Genomic DNA, 21,219 nt, shown 5'->3' on the forward strand with positions numbered 1-21,219 from the left:
CATAGTGTCCATAACGAGTCTTGAAAGTTGTCTTAGGGATATTTCATACCCTAATCTTCAACTGATGATAGTCGGACCTCAAATCAATCTCAGAAAATAAAGGTGCACCCTGAGGCGATCAAACAAGTCATCAATATGAGGAAGATGATATTTTTTCTTCACGGTCACTTTGTTCAACTATCGATAAGTAATTCACATCCTCATAGATCCATCCTTCTTCCTCAAAACCAACATAGGAGCACCCCACGGAGAAACACTAGGGCGAATGAACCCCTTACTCAACAAATCCTGTTATTGATCCTTCAGTTTTTTCAACTCAGCTGGAGCCATACGATAATGAGGAATAGAGATGAGCTTGGTGCCCGACTCCAAGTCAATGGCAAAATCTATATCCTGTCCAGCGGAACACATGGAAGACCGGTAGGAAAAATATACGAAAACTCTCAAACCACAAGCACAAAATTCATGGGAGGTGTCTCTACAGTAGTATGCAGAATGAAAGACAAATAGTATAAACACCCTCTATCAACAAATTTCGGAGCTCGAATAAATGAATGAGATAACTTTTATAGGGTAAGAACCACTAACACCCATCCACTCAACTCTTGGGACACTTGTCATCGCTAAAGTCACAGTTTTAACATAAAAATAAAGAATCACATGATTCAGGGAGAGCTAATCCTTACCCAAAATAACATCAAAGTCTACCATCCCCTAAATGATGTCTACCCAAGTACCATACCTAGTAAAAGAAACAATACAAGATCAATACACTCGATCCACCACTAAGGACTCACCCACTCGTGTAGAAACATGAATATGCACATCTATGCAATCACACATCATATCAAACCCAACAGAAAAAATTAGTAGAAACATAAGATAAAGTAGACTTCGATTCAAACAATACAGACGGAGGTCGATGGAAAACTGGGACAATACCTGTGATCACAACTTCAGAAGTCTCAGCCTTAGGTCTCCCTAGAAAATCAAAACACTAGCCCTCTCAGCCACCTGAAATATAAGTAGAACCCCGACCTCTACCCTGTGGAGTTTTAGCACCCCTACCAGAAGTCCTACCATCTCTACCGGTCTGACCTTTGCCTCGACTCCTGTTCGGAGGTGCTGATTCTCTAGCTAGAGCAATTGAATAGGTATGTTGGGGTCCTGAGTGAGCTAGTAGAGGACACTTCTAAATCATATGACCTAGATCCCCACAAACATTGCAAGACCTCGACACAAATAACAGTTGTTATGAACCAGATAAGCTACCATGGCCACCTCAACTAGAACCACAAGATCCTCAAGTTGACTGACCACTCTCAGCTGCTAGCATAGACGTATGAACTGACGCATGACACTATAAGGAGCCACTACCTTGGTGTGAACCCTTGCCTCCAGATGAGGCACCAAAAACTGACTAGACGAACAGGCCCTCTTAGGCACTCAAAACTGCTCTACAAGCATCAGCTCTGCCTCCTTGGTAATGCTCACAATAAACTAGAAGGAAGCCCCCTCTCTAGCAACTCAGAATATATATAAATTTGTAGAGAAAGACAACTCACTCATAAACCTACGAACTCTCTCTTTCTCATCTAGATTAATAATCATAGCATGTCTAGAAAGCTCATAGAAACAAGCCTCATACTCAGTCATAGAAAAACTGCCTTGTCTCAAGTCCTCAAACCTCAGTCGACATTCCTCCCTCACACTCCAAGGAATGAAGAGGTCCTAGAAAATCACTAGAGAACACATCCTACTCTATTGGAGGAGACCCAATGGGTCTAGACCTCCCAAAAGTCCTCCACCACTCTCTAGCGCGTACACACATTATAAGTGCAACAAAACAAACACCACGAGCATCCACCATACCCACTACCTCAAACATCTCATGGAGAAAAAGTCAAGAACTCATAAACATCCTCGCTCTTACCACCCTGAAACGAGGGTGGTTTCATCTTCTGAAACCTCTCATAGCAGTACTGCTCAACTATTCTGAGAATAACACCAGGAGCAATATCAACACAACCGGTGCAAGAACCACTAGTGGGTGACCCACATGATCCTAAATACCTGGACTCTACTGCTGTCCTGAATCCTGCACTCCTAATTTAATCTGAGAACCATATGGTGTACCTGTCGCACCACATTTAGAGAAGTTCTCCATCACACCAAGCATCCTCAACAAAATCTACTGAAACAAGGAAGATATAAACCCAAAAGGAACCTATTCCTCAGCAACCTCAACCGGTGGCTCAGGTGACGCCTCACTAGTTCTGCCTTTGGCTGGTGCCGCTCTATAGGGATGACCTCTAGCAGATGCTACTCCACGAGCACGACCTCTAGCTTTGGCCCTACCTATACCCCTAGCTGGGGTCTCAACAACAACCTCGGGGACTACCTCCCCTCTACCACTAGAAACAGAAGCTCTGGTTCTCGGCATCTGCCAAAATAACATGCGGTAACTCAAGACTAGTGAAGGCAACCACACATGATAAGAAAGAATAAAGAAAAGAAAGTCTCCTAACATTCTTCATATCCTGTTGAATATATGTACATACATCTCTGTATCAATCCTTGAGACTCTGCTTAGACTTGAATTGTACACAATGAGACCTATGAACCTAGCTTTGTTACCATTTTCACGACCCAAAAATGGAGGTGATGACACTTGAATATTCCCACCAAGACAAGTCAGCCTCAACCAAATAAAAATGAAAGAAACGCGAAAGTAAATAAAGCAACAAAAAGATAAAGGTGGAAAACTTATTTATTCTATACAACACCCCAAAAATCTGGTTGGCACATGTACAAGACAATAATGTAAATGCAAAATTCAGAAGATAAATACAAGTCTGAAATGTCTTTGCATCTTAAATAGAACAAAGCATAATAAAAGGAAAAGAGGGCCTTCCAAGATGACAAACAACTACCTCTCAAATCCTTGAACGAGCCTTGAAGTTAGAAGAAGAAGAAGATCACATGGGTCCTTGTTTGGAACCTCCACATGTGTAGAAAAAAGGAGTGAGTACAAACACGATACCCAACAAGCAGCCTAGTTGGAATTGAATACTCCTTTACATCCAACCGAACCTTGACAAACTAAAACATGCATAGAAATCAGCCAAACCTAAAAGTTCTACAATACACAAGTCTCAAGGCTCAAAGATCATAGAAATAATGTCACATTTCAACAACCGACAGGTATCAAATCATTTACTCCCAAGTACAAAACATTTCATTCACAAATATCAACATGTTCCAGTTACATATCAAATTAAACTATCAAACACATCAATTAACTCAATCATATGCATCTAATAAGTCAAATATAAGCATCAAGTAGATAGATCACAAAGGTCAACATTTGCCGGAACCATTTCCCTTCGGCACAATGTCACTAAGCGGAACGATTTTCATTTGGCTTTCACAAAATAACACCTAACAGAAATATTTCCCTTCGGTATTTCGATAACTAGCCGGAACCATTTCCATTCGGCATTATCATGAAATATTACTTGCTGGAACTATGTTCCTTCGACATTTATATCACTAGCTAGTACCATTTCCCTTCGGTATTTATATCACTAGTCAGAACCATTTCCTTTAAGCATTTATATCACTAGACAAAACTATTTCCCTTCAGTTTTATCAAGTGTCTCATCACGGTGTTAAAAAACCAGTGCACAAAAGTAATATCACACCACACGAAGAGATAACAATTTATACAATTCAAGTCTACTTTCATGCATTCAAGCAATTCACCAATCAATCAAATAGGGGCCACAACAAGGCAATTCAAAATTTATCATTATCATCAAGAAGCCTTTTCATCCGCCCCCTCTTTTTGTTGGTTAACTTTAATCAAGTGGAGCAATTAAACCCTCCACCTCATTCCCGATTACTCCCCAACACTTAGATAACGACGAGTAGTAAACCATTCTACTAAATTGCAAACTTTAAGAGATCACTTGCCTTAAAGCAACCAATATTTCAATATGACGCTAGAGTTTTCCCTTTTCGACTCATTTTTAAAGACACACAATCTATATCAATCAAGTATTCACTATCACTCTTCGGAAACAACAATAACCACATCAATTATTTAGAGAACTAGGTCAATCATCTCAAAACCCAATTTCAAATAGAATCTTTGAATCCAAAAATCAATACTTGAAACTGATTTTTAAGAAATCTTTAGTGAAAACCATTTCAAAAAAGGAATGAAAATTATTTCAAAATCACCATTTTAGATTGAAACTCAAATTCTTCCAAAACCTTGCAATTTTCCGAAACAAATCCCAAATTAGGATGTTAGAATCCATAAATAATCAGAAGGAATTAAACTTTTACGGTCATAAAAGCTTACCCAAATGATTTAGTACAAGAAAATTCTCACAAATTGCCTCCAAGAGTTTCCCAAGCTCAAAAATGGAAAATGTGGCTTAAACCCCAAAATTGCACGTCAAAAACCCCCTAATGTCGCAAAATCGACTAGGGTTTGAAAAGTGAACCCTACCTAAAACATGGCTTTCGCGGATCCGAAGCTTCATTCACTTAAGCAAAGGCCTCTTTAGCGACAGACCATTTTCTTAAGCGATATGACCTTCGCAAAACTGAGGCCCGCAGCACTAGAAAACATAGCCAAGTCTCAAAAATTGAAAGGACCCTCGATATTTGTTCGGAACCCCGTACACACAAATTAGATATGCAAATTATCTAATCTCAATGTTCTAGACTCAATGGACCCGTAGAAACCCAATTTCGAGATCTCCTTGAACTGATATCAGTGGAAACCACAAGAATTAACACAACGCCTAAAAATGCTAAAATAAGCTCAGGACCTCTCAAAAATAAACCAAGATCACTCGTAGGCCTAAACTCATCCCTCGATTCCAACAGAACTTTCATAATTCCAATCTAAGTATGCGAACCCCAAATGTTTTCCAAAATCAATCCAAAGGCTAAATTTCCATGAATTCTAAACTAGAAACCTCAAATCCTCAAAAAGACTAAGACTCTAAAATCGACAACTGTAACAGATCAGATTCCACATTTCGGGAATAATGAAATTGACAAAATTCCATTTCGATACTGAAAATCTAAAAGACACTTTAAACCACTTTTAAGCAACTTAAGCCTTTCAAACTCAAAATTTATCAAATTCTCAACTCTTTGCTCAAGGTTAGTAACCAACTTCAAAAACATAATAAAGAAACAAATCGGGGTCAATATCGGGAGGGAATAATGGTAAATTTCATGGAAATACAAAAAATGACTGATCGGGTTATTAAATTTAAGATGAAAACCTTCTCATATAACATAAAACCAATGGGATACCACTTTGGAACGGCCAGAATTCTATCCTTGTGTCAGGGCCTTGGGCCAAGGGACAATCTCAGGTAGACAATTTCTATGGGGTGTAGGCCTTCGAAAAGGTAACAGAGGCGTCAAAGGTTTCCTCGATCTGATGGAGATTGTTCCTCAAGTGCAAAGGTAGAAAGGAGCTTAAAAGCAAGACCCACCCATCGAGCAGGGACATAAGTCAACCTTAGTGATCTGATGGTGCCGAGTGGAAGGGCTGTCGTTCAACGGATAAAAGTTACACTAGGGATAACATGCTGATCTTCCCCAAGATCTCACATTGACGAAAAGTTTTGGAACTTCAATGTTGATTCTTCGCCACCAGGGGCTGTAGTATGTTCCAAAGGTTGGGCAACCTATTTCTTGAGTGTGAGTTAGATCTCCAATTAAGCCTCTTAAAGTTACAATTTGTTATTAGTTTGAAAGTCAATATTCACTTGAGGTAAAATAGAAAAAAGTTTCATTAATGAATAAAGAAAGACATTAAGCACTACATATGTATTCTTTCTATTAGAAATAACAATAAATAATGAAACTAATTGGCAAAGAAATGACAACGTGATGAAAATCAAATTAAAGAAATTAATAACTTTGGAAAAAGAACAACTAAATATTGATTGAGATCTTCGACTTATTGGAAGACAATGACTAAATAAAAATGTAAAATGCCTATTCACATATATGTATATTTATAGATACACAAGGTCACCTCAACAAGTTTGGAGGCCTTAAGCAAAACTTTATGGAGAGGCTTTATTTTTTATAGTTGTTATATAAAAATTGAACAACTATAAAAATACTCAATGTAATCCTACAAGTGAATTCTTGAGAAGGTAGAATGTACGCATACCTTAAGAAGTAAAAGTATAAACAATGAATTTTTTTAATAAAAATATAATATAATGTTAGAATAATAAAACCCGACTCAAAAAATTAAAAAGTTTATATAATTATATTGAAATAGGTGCATTGAATTTTATAAGTTGATATAATTATATTAAAATAACATTGATTTATTGTTGTGCTTGAAATTTAAAGAATACACCAAATTTTATTTTTTATAAACACATAACAATAAATTTTACATAATGCAAAAAGTGTGACTGCTTGGTAGACTTTAGAATATTCAATAATGAGAGAATAAAAATAGAAAAGAGAATAAAAAAGATAAATGTATGAATAGTAATGTTGCCCAAAATTTAAATAAGTCAACAAAATAGCTAGGCACATAAGAAAGGATGGACAATTAACTAAAACTATTTCATTTCTCAATTATTACAATGACATCCAGATTAAATAAAGTAAACATTTAGTATTATACTTTCTACTCAATGTTTTTTCAAATCTATCAATATATAACACTATTTTATATTTCAATTATTACAATGACCTCTTGATGAGTGGTAGAATTGCACTCATTTTAGGCCTATTTAGCTTAATAATTAGTGTTCTCAATGCCTAATTTTTTCCTCTTCTGATGATAATTTGATGATTTGCAGCTATGAAGGATAATGGACAAGGCAAGGATGAATGTGTGAAACAATGACAAAAAATGCAACATGAAGTGAAAACTGCACATTGAAGATCGCCAAACAAGAAAGGCGAATTTCCTAATGAGAATGGCCTTGCCTAAATGGATAGTGCATGTAACACCTTCGATTCAAGAAAGGATAGGAAGGGGTCTAACCGACTTGTCAAGATAAAAAAAATGGACCATGGGACCCTACATGGAGCCCTAGATAGGCCGTGAAGGGGACCATGGTCCGTCATGGTGCTCATGAAAAGAAGGCAGAACCTGCCCCAAGTAGGCTCCTTCCCACGGACCCCTAGACGGACAGGGATACGGACCGTACAAGTGGTCATGAAGGGTTCAAGTCAGTAGGGGTTTTCCTCGAGCCATTGGTCAAGGACCAGAGGCGTCAAAATGGCCCGTGAAGCTTCATATAGACCGTGAAGTCGTCCGTGAAATGTTTTTCATTAGACTTAGGGCTTGTTTGGCCATGCGATATGGTATCATGATATGATATCATAATATGGAATTATGAGATGAAACTGAAGTTTTGTTTGGACATGCAATATGGAATTTTTTGTGTTGTATATTTTCTCATAAACATAAGAATCCCATAAGTTGTAAAACTATTAAAATAACCCCAATTGTTTATTCAATCTTACCGAGTAAACAAAAAATTATAAAATCACATAATAAATTATTACAAAGTTATTTGTTCTACAATTATGTAACCGTTTCATCTAACTTTAATTCATCAAACTGTAATTCAATAAAAAAAATGAACATAAATTGTAGTGTACTAGTCTTTAATATAATCCTCCCTCATAGTACGAACAATTTCCTCATGTTGAACTTGCATTTCTTAATCATGTGACTGAGAAGACGAACTAACTTTGTTACTTTGAGTTGTAATAAATACAAAATGGTAGAAGTAATAAATTAGGTGTTGGAGTAAATAAAGAGAACAAATATTACTCAACAATCGGTTGGTGTGAGTTAAAGTGACTATATGTTGGTGAGAATAATAAATTTTATGTCAGTGAAATTAATAAATTTTATAAAGTAATGATGTGATTATAAATTTTATGTATATATGAAATAAATGGTTAGTAGATATAAATATGGGGTTATTTTTAAAAAATATAAACTTGTGGATTAATTTTTGTATTAAAAATATCTCAAATCATGATATGGAATTCCCATATCATGGTTTTTGGAGAATATGAAATCACATCTCATGATATGGAATAATGAGATGGAATCAACGTATAATCGTATGTCCAAATGCTGATTCCATCTCACGATTCCATATCGTGATATAGTATCCCATGACCAAACACCTACTTAGAGTGTAGAGTCAACTTCAAACGATCATATCATTTAGCACAAAATGAATTCGGTGGCCCATGACCTATCAAATTAATGATCGCTGAGTCCTTTTTCCAAGTACCCCTAGTTTGCCTAATTCCAAGCTCGGAGTAAAAACTTATGCCCAAAATAGTAAAGCCCTATAAGGTAGGATTTCTTCATGACCCATTTGACGGGCCGTGGTACTGATGGCGACCCATTTTGGGCTTCCAGTGACCCAATACAACACTTTTAAGTTAGGGGCTGTAGGCTCTTTTCCTAATTGTCTTGATTCAATACTATGTCATTTTTCCTTCTACCCAAAGCCCTATATAATGATTTTAAACCCCCATATCACCCAAACTCAATTAATTCTTTTAAATTGTCAAAAGAATATCAAGCTCCTCCTCTCAAATATTTCTCTCTCTAGAAGTTGAAGAAGAAAGCTAGGGTTTCAAGATCAAGCCTCCTAATCCTCAATTGTTTCCAAACTTTTGGCATCAAGGTATGATAGTTTTCCTCCATGGAGCCCTTTTCTCCATGGAGTTCTCAAATTCTCCAATTTTGTAAAGTTAGATTCCCCAATCATGTTAGGGGTTTCTTCAATCGCCATGGGTTCTCTTCAATGTTGGTTCAATTGATTGTTTTAAGACTTTTTATGCATGAATTGAAGTAATTGGTTTTTTTAAAGATGAATCCCAATGAACTCATGTATAACCCATGTTTTCTAAGCCATTATGAAATAATGTGGGTCGTAAACCATGAAAGATGAATTTATGAAGATATGCATGTCCATTTGAGGAGATTGATGTAATAAAGTTGAGGATGCATTGACTATGAAAACATGATGAACCTTATGAATTATTGAAAACAATGCATGTTAACGAAAGTATGTTTGTGACTCAAAAAGCTTATAGATGAGATTTTCTATATGTTCTATGACGCTTTGCCACATGACATGAATGACATCTAGATTTGTCTTCAATGCTTTTTGGGCTATTTTCCTAATTGGTCTTGATTAGTATCGTATCCGGATATGCCATCTATGATTAGAGTCAACAATTTCAACACTATTTCTGTTAGTATTAGGGGCATCTCTAGCATGAAGTGAATGACTATGGGCCGTAAAAGCTATGATTAAAATATCATGGATGGTGAAAGGCCTTCTCACCCATGGTCTAAGGAGCTATATTATGATAAGACAAGTGGACACTACCCACGTCTTTTAAAGATAAGACAAGTTAAGATTAATAACTACTCTGTGGGATTTATACTTAGCTCCCAGAGGATATTGAGATTGAAGCTCCATCGTGTTGAGGCCGGGTTTCTAGTAACAATCTTTCTATCCCTTAAGTATGTGCCCCACTACCATTATTGTCTAGATAGACATTAGCTAATGGATCCACTTTAGGTTAGATTGATGGTTCTACCTTGGTAAGTAGGAGAACCCGCTTCGGTGTGGGAGACACCGAGATTCCATCTTATAGCTCACATGGTCTCTATATCGGTTAAGGCTACTTCCCATAATAATAATGAACTAAGGTTACTTCAAGTAGTATCTCACCTATATTCAAAGACGGGTTTACTTGTATTGATCATGATTTCATTTTATATTTTCTAACCCTCTTATCTTATGTTTTAACTTGGTCTTTGCATATCACTATAATGTCCCTTTTATCATGATTTCATAATTTTATGCATTGCTATCATAATTGTTACATGTTTGTACTAATGCATACACTTGCACATTGTTTCACCAATGTAGGGTTCGATGCTCCTATCCCGCATCTTTGTGACTAGGGATCTATTAGTACGAAGATTGAAGATTTGGTGAGTTCTCATGTTTCGAGGACCAAGACTTTACTTCATTTATGTCTTTATTCATCAGTATTGAACTTGATGTATGGGTTACGTCCCGATTAATTCTTATGTACTAGATGGCTTTGAGAAGATGTTGAGACTTTTGCTCTTCTTTATCGAACTTTTATATGTTGAAAATGTCTTTTAAATTTTTTATACTCTATTAACTTGTATGAAGTATGCTAAGTGGCTTGTATGGGGCCTTTTGGGGTCTTGTACGCCATATCACATCTAGGGTGTACTTTGCGTCGTGTCAAACTTGGTATCAGAGTACAAGGTTTAGAAAGGTCCTAGGATGTCTCATAAGCCACGTCGAGTAGAGTCTTGTTCATGAGTGTAAAGCGCACCACATTTATTAATGAGAGGCTATAAGATGTTTAGGAAGTTCCACTTCTTTCATGACTCTAAAGTCATGCGATATAGTGTAGCTCTAGGTGTCTTTCTCTAGTTACCTCTATTTATCCTTTTCAGAATTTGCCTCCATGAAGGAATCCCATGAGAAAGAGTAGGAATGTTCGTGAAAGTGTGAGACAAGAAATTCCCCAAGTGCCGGTCAACCCTTTGGCCGAGCAAGTGACTAATGATGAGTTTCGAGCCGCATTTCATGCATTGGCTCAGGCTATGATGGATCAAGATAATAGAGAGGTTGTTGCTCCCGTGAACCCAAGTGTGGGTATGACGGTAACAAGGGTGAGGGACTTTATTAGAATGAAACCTCCAGATTATCATGGGTCTAACATTGAGGAAGATCCTCAAGATTTCATTGATGAGGTGTATAAAGTTTTTATAATCATGGGAGTGACGCAGGTAAAAAAGGCGTAATTGGACGCTTACCAACTTAAGGGTGTTGCTCAAGTTTGGTTCAACCAATGGAAAGAAGAGAGGGCGGTAGATGAAGGTCCTCTTGATTGGGAGAAATTTAAGGTTACTTTTCTTGATAGGTTCTTTCCCCTTGAGATGAGAGAGGAAAAGGTACTTGAGTTCATTAATCTTCACCAATGAGATATGAGTTTGAAGGAGTATGCTTTCAAATTCAAATAATTGTCTAAATATATGCAAACTATGGTTGCGGATCTAAGGGCAAGGATGAGTAACTTTGTGTCGGGTGCTTCTAACTTAGCGGTCAAAGAATGCCTAACCGCCATGCTTGTTAAGTAGATGGATGTCTCCTTCTTGATTGTTCATGCATAACAAATAGGACAAGAAAAGCTTAAAGGGAAAACTAGTGATTCAAAGAGGGAAAGAAGAGATGATGGTAAGTTGTCACATTCAAGGTCCGATGGAGGTGATCATTCTCAAGATAAGGGTGGTAGTGAGCAAATGTGGCCCGAGTGTAGGGATTGTGAGATAAAACTTAAGGGTGAGTGTCTAGCAGGTTTAAATGCAGGTTTTGGTTGTGGAAAGACATACCATAAGAAAAGAAATTGTCCTACGCTTACTAGGAATTAGGCAGATAATCGTCGATGGGCTCAACCCTACCCTTCCTCCGGTCCTAGTGGTGGTCGGGAACAAGATAGGTTTTATGCTCTGCAAACTCAAAAAGATCATAAGGGTTCCCCGGATGCGATAATTGGTAAGTTAAGGTCTTTTAGCTTGTGGTTAGGCATTGCTTGATATTGAGTGTTTTGGTGGATATGGTAAGACTCCATGTATGGAGATTGTGTTTGGAGTATTACTTGAAATCTTTGTAGAAACTTCTTAAGAGTTTACTTGTATCAATGATTTAGTGGTTGTTAAGAATTTGGTATTAAGTTTCGGGTTGAGGAAGATGGATTTGAAAAGACTAAAGGGGTTTTCTCCCAAGGGGGAGATAGTGTGCTTCAAGGTTGGTACGTGATTAGAACTATGTTGATGTTGGAAGAGTTACTTGTCATGGTTAGGTGTGTGAAAGTTCGAAGGCGATGTGATGTCTTAGTATCCCTATCTCTTTCTTTCTATCTTCAAGTCTAGCTTGAGGCCTTAGCCCTCATGGTTCACTCTTAAGGATTCTTGTGTCTTAGTCATCCTCATGTTTCCTCATGCATGCATGCTCATGAAAAATTAGATTTTTCAGAAATATGATTTAGTTTAATTGATTTATTTCTTCATGCTTGTGTGCATTGAGTATGAGTTGCATATAGACTTTATGAAAAGATGATTTGAATATGCTTTAGCTTGGAGTTGAAATTTTCTCCTCAGATATATGCATTTATGTGATTGCATTCATGTTGGGCTGCTAGGTCTACTTCCTATCATCCTTATGGTATTTTGAATATGTTTTATCTTAGAGTCGAGGTTCCTCCTTGGTTATGTGCATTTTGATGAAGTTGCATTAATGATTGGGTTGTTGGTTTCTCTCCTACTCTTTTCGTGCTAGTTTGAGTTCCATTTGAGGAGGAATGTTCCCAAGGGGGAGATATTGTAACACATCAAATTTGGGAAGGCTAGGAAGGGATCTAATGGACTTGTCAAGATCCAAAACTAAACCATGGGACCCTCCACAGAGCTCTAGACGGGCCGTGAAGGGGACCACGGTCCGTCATGGTGCTCGTGACAAGAAGGCAGAACCTGCCCCAAGTAGGCTCCCACCCACGAACCCCTAAACAAGCTGTGAAGAGGAAGACGAATCGTAAAAGTGGTCGTGAAGGGTTCAAGTTAGTAGGGGTTCTGCTCGAGCCACTGGTCAAGGACCACGGGCATCAAAACGGCCCGTGAAGCTTCACACGGACCGTGAAGTCGTTCTTGAAGGGTTTTTAATTAGATTTAGAGTGTACAGTCAACTTCAAACGATCATATCTTTTAGCAAAAAATAAATTATGTGGCATTTGAACTATCCAATTAAAGATCTCTGAGTCCTCTTTCCAACGCCACCGAGTTTGCCTAATTCCAATCTCTGAGTATAAAGTTATGCCCAAACTAGTAAAGCTCTGTTAGGCAGGATTCCTTCATGACCCGTTTGATGGGCTGTGGTGCTGATGACGACCCGTTTTGGGCTTCCAGTGACCCAATTCGGCAGTTTTAAGTCAGGGGTTGTAGGGTCTTTTCTTAATTGTTTTAACTCAATACTATGCCGGTTTTCCTTCTACCGAAAGCCCTATGTAATGATTTTAAACCCCCAAATCACCCAAACTCAATTAATTCTCTTAAATTCTCTAGAAAAGATCACGCTCCTCCTCTCAAATATTTCTCTCTCTAGAAGTTGAAGAAGAAAGCTAGGGTTTCAAGATCAAGCCTGTTAATCCTCCATTACTTCCAAGCTTTTGACATCAAGGTATGATAGTTTTCATCCATGAAGCCCTTTCCTCCATGGAGTTCTCAAATTCTCCGATTTTGTAAAGTTAGATTTCTTAATCAAGTTAGGGTTTTCTTCAATTGCCATGGGTTCTCTTCAGTGTTAGTTCTTTTATGACTTTTTATGCATAAATTGAAGTAATTGCATGTTTTTATGATGAATCTCCATGAACCCATGCATAACCCATGTTTTCTAAGACATGATGATATAATCTAGGTCTTAAACCATGAAAAATGAATTTATGAAGATACGCAAGTCCTTTTGAGGAGATTGATGTAATGAAGTTGAAGATGCATTGACTTTGAAAACATTATGAAATTTATGAATTATTGAAAACAATGCATGTTCATGTAAATGCGTTTATGATTCAAGAAAGCTTATTGAGGAGATTGTCTATATGTTCTATGAAGCTTGGCCACATGACATGAATGGCCCTTAATGCTTTTTGGGATATTTTCCTAAATTAGGTCTTGATTTGTATGGTATTCGGATATGCTATCAATGATTAGATACCACAACTTCAAAAATATTTCCATTAGTATTAGGGGCATCTCTAGCATGAAGTGAATGACTATGGGCAATAAAAGCTATTATGAAAAGATCATGGATGGTGAAAGGTTTTCTCACGCATTGTCTATGGAGCTGTCCTATGATAAGACAAGTGGCGACTATCCTCATCTTTCAAAGATATGGCAGGTTAAGATTAATAACTACTCTGTGGGATTTATGCCTAGCACCGAGAGGATACTGAGAAGGAAGCTCCACCATATTAGGCCAGGTTTCTTCTAACAATCTCCTTATCCATTACATATGTTCCCCCATAGGATGATTTTCAAGATAGACATTAGCTAGTGGATCCACTTTAGCTTAGATTCATGGTTCTACCTTGGAAAGTAGGGAAACCCTTTTCGGTGTTGGAGACACTGGGGTTCCATGGTATTGCTCACACGGTCTCTATGTCAGTTAAGGCTACTTCCCACAATATTAATGAACTAAGATTACTTCAAGAAGTATCTCACATGTGTTTAAAGATGGTTTTACTTGCATTGATCATGATTTTGGTTTATGTTTTCTAATCCTCTTATCTTATGTTTTAACTTGGTCTTTGCATATCACAAAAATGTCCTTTTTAGCATGATTTCATACTCTTATGCATTACTGTCATACTTTGTACATGTATGTACTAACGCATACTCCTGCACATTGTTTCACTACTGTATGGTTCGATGCTCCTATCCTGCATCTTCGTGACTAGCGATATATTAGTAAGAAGATTGAAGATTGGTGAGTCCTCATGTTCCGAGGACCAAGCCTTTACTTCATTTATGTCTTTATTCATCAGTTTTGAACTTGACGTACGGGTTACGTCCTGATTTTTTCTTATATACTATATGGCTTTGAGACGATGTTTAGACTTCCTCTTTTCTCTATCAAACTTTTATATGTTGAAACTGTCTTTTAAATCTTTTAAACTCTATTATCTTGTATGATGTATACTAAGTGGCTTGTAAGTGGCCTTTTAGGGTCTTGTACGCCATGTCACATCTAGGATGCACTTTGGGTCGTGACAAGGCACAACACTTGGATCTAGTGAGATGGGTCAGTCTAACTGAAAAGGTGACTCACCGAATAAAAAAGGTGACCTTGCTAAGTGTCGCTGAAGAAGACAGTGCAAGGAGAAAAAATGAATGCTTGAATGGCAAACCAAGGTGGTACTCGATGATTCATCGAATGTAAAAGATAGAATCAAATGAGTTTGCCAACTAAGATTCAGGCACCTTAAGCCTAGAGCATGAAAAAGTGAGATGAAGCATCGAGGCGATTCACCGAATGATATCGGCGCGCCCGAGTAACGTCATCCAATGAGACGCGCATTTAGTTTTGTGGCCAAATTTTAAGAAACTATAAATAGACGAAAGGAGAGAAAAAACAAGTTTGTCCAATGGTGAGATTTTTGAAATTAGTTTTTGAGTTTGAATATTTTGGTAGAGAGAGAAACACTTTACTTTATGAAAAACAATTTCTAGCTTTTGGATTTTTTTCAACTTTGTTCTTGAATTTGATAAATTGAAGTTGAATTCAAATTGGGTTTACTTGTAATTGCTCAATTTTATGTTACTAATGGATGCTTTTATGGATGGTATATTTTCTTTACTTTTATGATGAGTGGTAAAACCCAAGATCTAGGGGTGCAATTATGGGGTTGGGTGTTGATTTAATGTAGTGAGTATTATGTTATGGTCTGTTTTGCTGTTATTCATACATGAATTTAGGTTAATTAGCATGGGGTTAATTTATGGGTGAAGGTTGCAAACTTAATTCTTACTTTCGATCTCTGGTCGATGCTTGAAGGATATTGATTGGAATGGGTAATTAGTCCAATACTAGCAATTTTGGTTTGATGTCTGTAACTTGCTTGAAAACAAAGGTTAAGGTTCGGATCTATTTTCCCTATCTATGCATCAAAAGAGAGAATAGAATAAGGAATTGGGTTATTTAGATTGTCTTATAGATGAGACTGAAAGGAGATTCTATGCATAGATTTTTTGAGATCGAAAGATGATTAGCATCATTGAAGATGACCTAGCCTATTCACAAATGTTCATCATTATAGAGTATCACAATTACCCATATGTGACATTGATTTCCAATCCTTGAACCCCAAGATTGCTTTTTTAACTCTTGAATTCTCCAAAATTTTAGTTTAATTTTTACAATTGATAACTAAAACATTTTATTAAAATTGGTGGAAACATCCACTCACTGACTCTACTATTACAAATGGGCAATTTTACAATCCAAATTTCTTGATAGGAATTTTCTACGATATACCATTCCCTATGGGGTTCAACACTGACTCTTTATTGGGTTTTTATTGACAACAAATGTTGTCCCTTTTTACTGGTTTTAAGGTGGAAAATTGAGCATTATAAAAAATGGCACCGTTGTCGGAGAACGGTGGTTGAGAATTCTAATTGAGAAATTAAATTTTTATTTTGTTTAGTTGTAGTTGATTGTTGTTTTGAGTTGTTGTTAGCTAATTTGCAAGTCTTACATAATGAGTGACCATGGTAGTGACAAAGCTAGTAACTATGGTAAAAATGACAACATGAGTGATTTGAACGATATGCATGTGAATTTTGTTCAAACCACAGGAGCCATTTGTAATCCTCCCACAGCCGGAGGGCTGTATTTTATGTTACCAGAACAATGCTACAAATTCTCCATCTAAGACGAATGTTTGGGTGACTAGCTCATAACGTTGAGGTTATTCTGTTCTCTTTGATAGGTGAAACTTTTTGATGGTTGGCAAATTTGCCAAATGACTCCATTACTTCGTGGGACGAATTGACTGATGCATTCTTACAGAGATTCTTTCGACCTAGAAGATGGTTAAACTTCGAACCCATATCCAAAATTTCAACCGCATTAGAGGTGAAACTATACTGGAGATTTGGTTAAGGTTCATGAAACTACTCTGCAATGTCCAACACATGGTGTTCTTGACCATTTGCTGCTATAATACTTTTGTTGTAGCTTTGATTCAATCAATAAAGGTGTGACTGATCATTTGGTGTAAGGCGGATTAATGGGACAACTATATGATGTGGCTGTGTTGATGCTAGAGGATATGATTAAAGTTAACCGAGCATGGAATACTGTCACGACCCGGGAGCACCCCCAAGTCGTAACAAGGCGTACTCGACCCCGAAGGGGTCTTATACAAGCCACATAGTCATTCATTGCATTCAATAATGAAAATAGTGCGGAATAATAAAAAAACTTATTTACATCCACACATTTAAACTTCTTAAAACAACTTTAAAAACACACAGCGGAAGTCTAAGTCTCACATGGCCATCTTAGACACAAACAAAAACATAAGTAGGGACACGGCCCTTTACAATCAAAACAAAACTAAAAGTGTCTATTACATGAACAAAAGAACTTAAAAGTCTTGTCCTCGAATCCATGAGGACATACCAAGTCTTGGAGGAAAGCAATCCAACACTTCAAACTAGCTAAGAGGGATCACTTGCCGGAACCTACACTTGTAGTAAAAACATGAAGAATATGGGTTAGTACACAAAAATGTACTAAGTATGATGACCATGCAAAACATGCTTTAAAAGGGACATTTTAGTTAGAAACCATGCATTATGCCACCTTTTTGAAATATCATGAACAATAGCATAAAAGACATACAAGACAAGCATAACATCAAGTAAGTCATAATATCACCTTTAAACAATATCAACATGAAAACCTTTACCTTGGACCTTCACCTCAAGAAACCCTTATGCTATACCTCGTGCAATGTATGGATGGCGTCCCATACCACCATCCATACTAAGGCACCACATTTAGGTCACTTAAAGTAACTTATCATTCCTTTCTTTCACCTTTGCACAATATTCATACATAAGAGGTATATCATTAATTAAGACATGACAAGGGAAAATAACTCGTAATATAACCCAAGTATAACATGCATAACATATTAAGCATTTAAGAGCCAACATTCTTTAATAACCTCATTTAGGGTACATTCATGTCACAGTCATTAGGATTTAGAGAAACTCACTATGACCCTCTCCAAGCCTACTCGTGCAATGTATAGGTAGCATCCCATACTACTACCTACACTTTGTAGAACCTGTCAAGAAACCATAATGAAATCTCACATGATGAGAAGTAAGCGTTTAACCGACATAGACCATGAGAGCTTGTCATGGAATCCGGTGTCATGAGTCCCCACACCGAAAAGAGGTGGTCTACTTGCCTAAGGAAGACCGGTATATATAGCTTAATGGATCCACTAGCTTCCTATGCGGGCACATAGTTTATGGGATAAGGTAGACGATCATTGAAACTCATGCCTAACTGTCGGGGGAGTTTCCATCTAACCAAATCCGCTCGGTGCTTAGCCTACATTCCCATAGAATAGTTCATTACTTTGACATCATCACACATGAAAGGGTGCCATAAGCCTACCGATTCAAGGTACATTATTTAACACATGAAAGGGTGCCATAAGCCTACCGATTCAAGGTACATTATTTAACACATGAAAGGGTGCCATAAGCCTACCGATTCAAGGTACATTATTTAACACATGAAAGGGTGCCATAAGCCTACCGATTCAAGGTACATTATTTAACACATGAAAGGGTGCCATAAGCCTACCGATTCAAGGTACATTATTTAACACATGAAAGGGTGCCATAAGCCTACCGATTCAAGGTACATTATTTAACACATGAAAGGGTGCCATAAGCCTACCGATTCAAGGTACATTATTTAACACATGAAAGGGTGCCATAAGCCTACCGATTCAAGGTACATTATTTAACACATGAAAGGGTGCCATAAGCCTACCGATTCAAGGTACATTATTTAACACATGAAAGGGTGCCATAAGCCTACCGATTCAAGGTACATTATTTAACACATGAAAGGGTGCCATAAGCCTACCGATTCAAGGTACATTATTTAACACATGAAAGGGTGCCATAAGCCTACCGATTCAAGGTACATTATTTAACACATGAAAGGGTGCCATAAGCCTACCGATTCAAGGTACATTATTTAACACATGAAAGGGTGCCATAAGCCTGCCGATTCCAAGGTTCATTATTTAACACATGAAAGGGTGCCATAAGCCTACCGATCCAAGGATTCAACAATCAACAATATAATCATTTATACAAGAAAATGATGCATAAGCCCTACCAATTCAAGGTATACTTTATATTGAAGAATCCTTCATATTATATCATCAACATTCATGAGTGTCATCAACACATCTATGGAATTTCCATACATCTCATAACTCAAGCTTTAAAGCATCGATTCATCAATTCTCCATAGTTGGACATTTTGTCAAACACCTTGAAGGCATGTAATGGAATCAAAGAGCATGGAAAATAGGGTAGTAATTATGCAACCAAATCAGTGAACAACCTACAACAACACCTTTACATTCATAACATGATCACATTATCTTCATTGAACTCTCATTCATACAATGTCATGATAACACTTCAATTTCTCATACTTTGCCTTTAAGGCCATAAGCCTCTCATACCAATACACCAACAATACACCATAAAATAAGCATGGGTAATGACATACTTCAACAATCTAAAGACCTTTAAACAAGTTTGATTCATATACATTCATTATCTAGCAACCCACTTCATAAAGGCATAAACTAGGAATAGAGAGAAATCATGGGTTCATGGAGTATTTTCATCATAAATCATCATTTAAACACTAATACAATCATAATAAGTCATTAATAACCATTTGAAAACGTTTGAAGAAGGAACCCATGAGTTAGAATAAAAACCCTAGGTTTTGAAGAACTTGGAAGCTTTGAAATCATGTTTTGAAGGGACTCTATGGGTGAAAGCTACCCATAGATGAAAAGCCACCATACCTTTGCTAAGATTCCCCAAGAAAATTGATGAAGAAAGCCTTGAATCCAAAGCCCTAGCTCCCACTTCTTCTTCTTCTTAATGGAGGATTGTAGAGAGGGAAATGTTTTAGGGATGGGAATTGAACTAATGGTATCTAGGAAATAATATAAGTCCTTTGGAAGAATGGTCCAACACTTAGAAAAAAAAAATGAGGCGGGTGAACAGTAACCACGCCTACTGGAAATTGCCTTTTCCTGCCGGACAGATTTTACGAAAATGGGCATAACTTCTTCGTCCGAACTCCGAATGAGGTGAAACGAAGTGCGTTAGGTAGCTAACTCAAAGGGCTTTCCATGAATATGTTATTGGCCACCAAATAATTTGTGTGCTAGGAGATATGACCCTCCAAAGTAGACCCTCGAAAAAGGCTTCACTTGGAAATTTCGGATTTTGATACGGTTGCTCTAAAATTTGGGTTAGACCCATTTCCCACTCAATTTGACCCCCTAAACAAGAATATGAAGTCGGATTTTCGAAAAACGAAACGGATCTTTTTATATACAGCTAAACAAGTTTCCGGTAACTTCCGAAGCACATTTTTAAGAACTTTTGGGTCAAATTCAAATATAATCATTTCATTAAGTTCTCGACTCCAAACTCACATGTGAGGCTCTAGTTTCACTAGTTCGTTTTTAGGGTCGTTACAAGAACCCATGTACTACCACACGAGAGCATTCCCAACTCCCCAAAACCCAACTAAAAGATAGCTACATTCCTATCACTCAGTGGCGAATTTAGAGCCAAAAAATAGGGCACTGGCACCCATGGTCTCATCGTAAAATTAGATATTTTATATATATATTTTCTAAAATTTGTATAATATTATATTTTGGCACCCGTACTACAAGAAGTCTAAATGGTCCACATGATTTAATGTTGAGCTTTTGACCTTGAAGATTAAGGATCAATTTTCACTTCAATACATTTTACTTGGTGCACCCTTGTTCGAAAAATCCTAAATTCGCCTCTGCTATCACTAACCTTATTTGGTTCATGACAGTCCTCGATTCAACGAGTGAAGCTTATGCCCTCGAGAACCCATGTACTACCACAGGAGAGAATTCCAACTCCCCAAAACCCAACTAAAAGATAGCTACATTCCTATCACTCAGTGGCGAATTTAGAGCCAAAAAATAGGGCACTGGCACCCATGGTCTCATCGTAAAATTAGATATTTTATATATATATTTTCTAAAATTTGTATAATATTATATTTTGGCACCCGTACTACAAGAAGTCTAAATGGTCCACATGATTTAATGTTGAGCTTTTGACCTTGAAGATTAAGGATCAATTTTCACTTCAATACATTTTACTTGGTGCACCCTTGTTCGAAAAATCCTAAATTCGCCTCTGCTATCACTAACCTTATTTGGTTCATGACA

The sequence above is a fragment of the Solanum tuberosum genome, unplaced genomic scaffold (assembly GCF_000226075.1).
Source record: "Solanum tuberosum cultivar DM 1-3 516 R44 unplaced genomic scaffold, SolTub_3.0 scf00138, whole genome shotgun sequence".
NCBI lineage: Eukaryota > Viridiplantae > Streptophyta > Magnoliopsida > Solanales > Solanaceae > Solanum > Solanum tuberosum.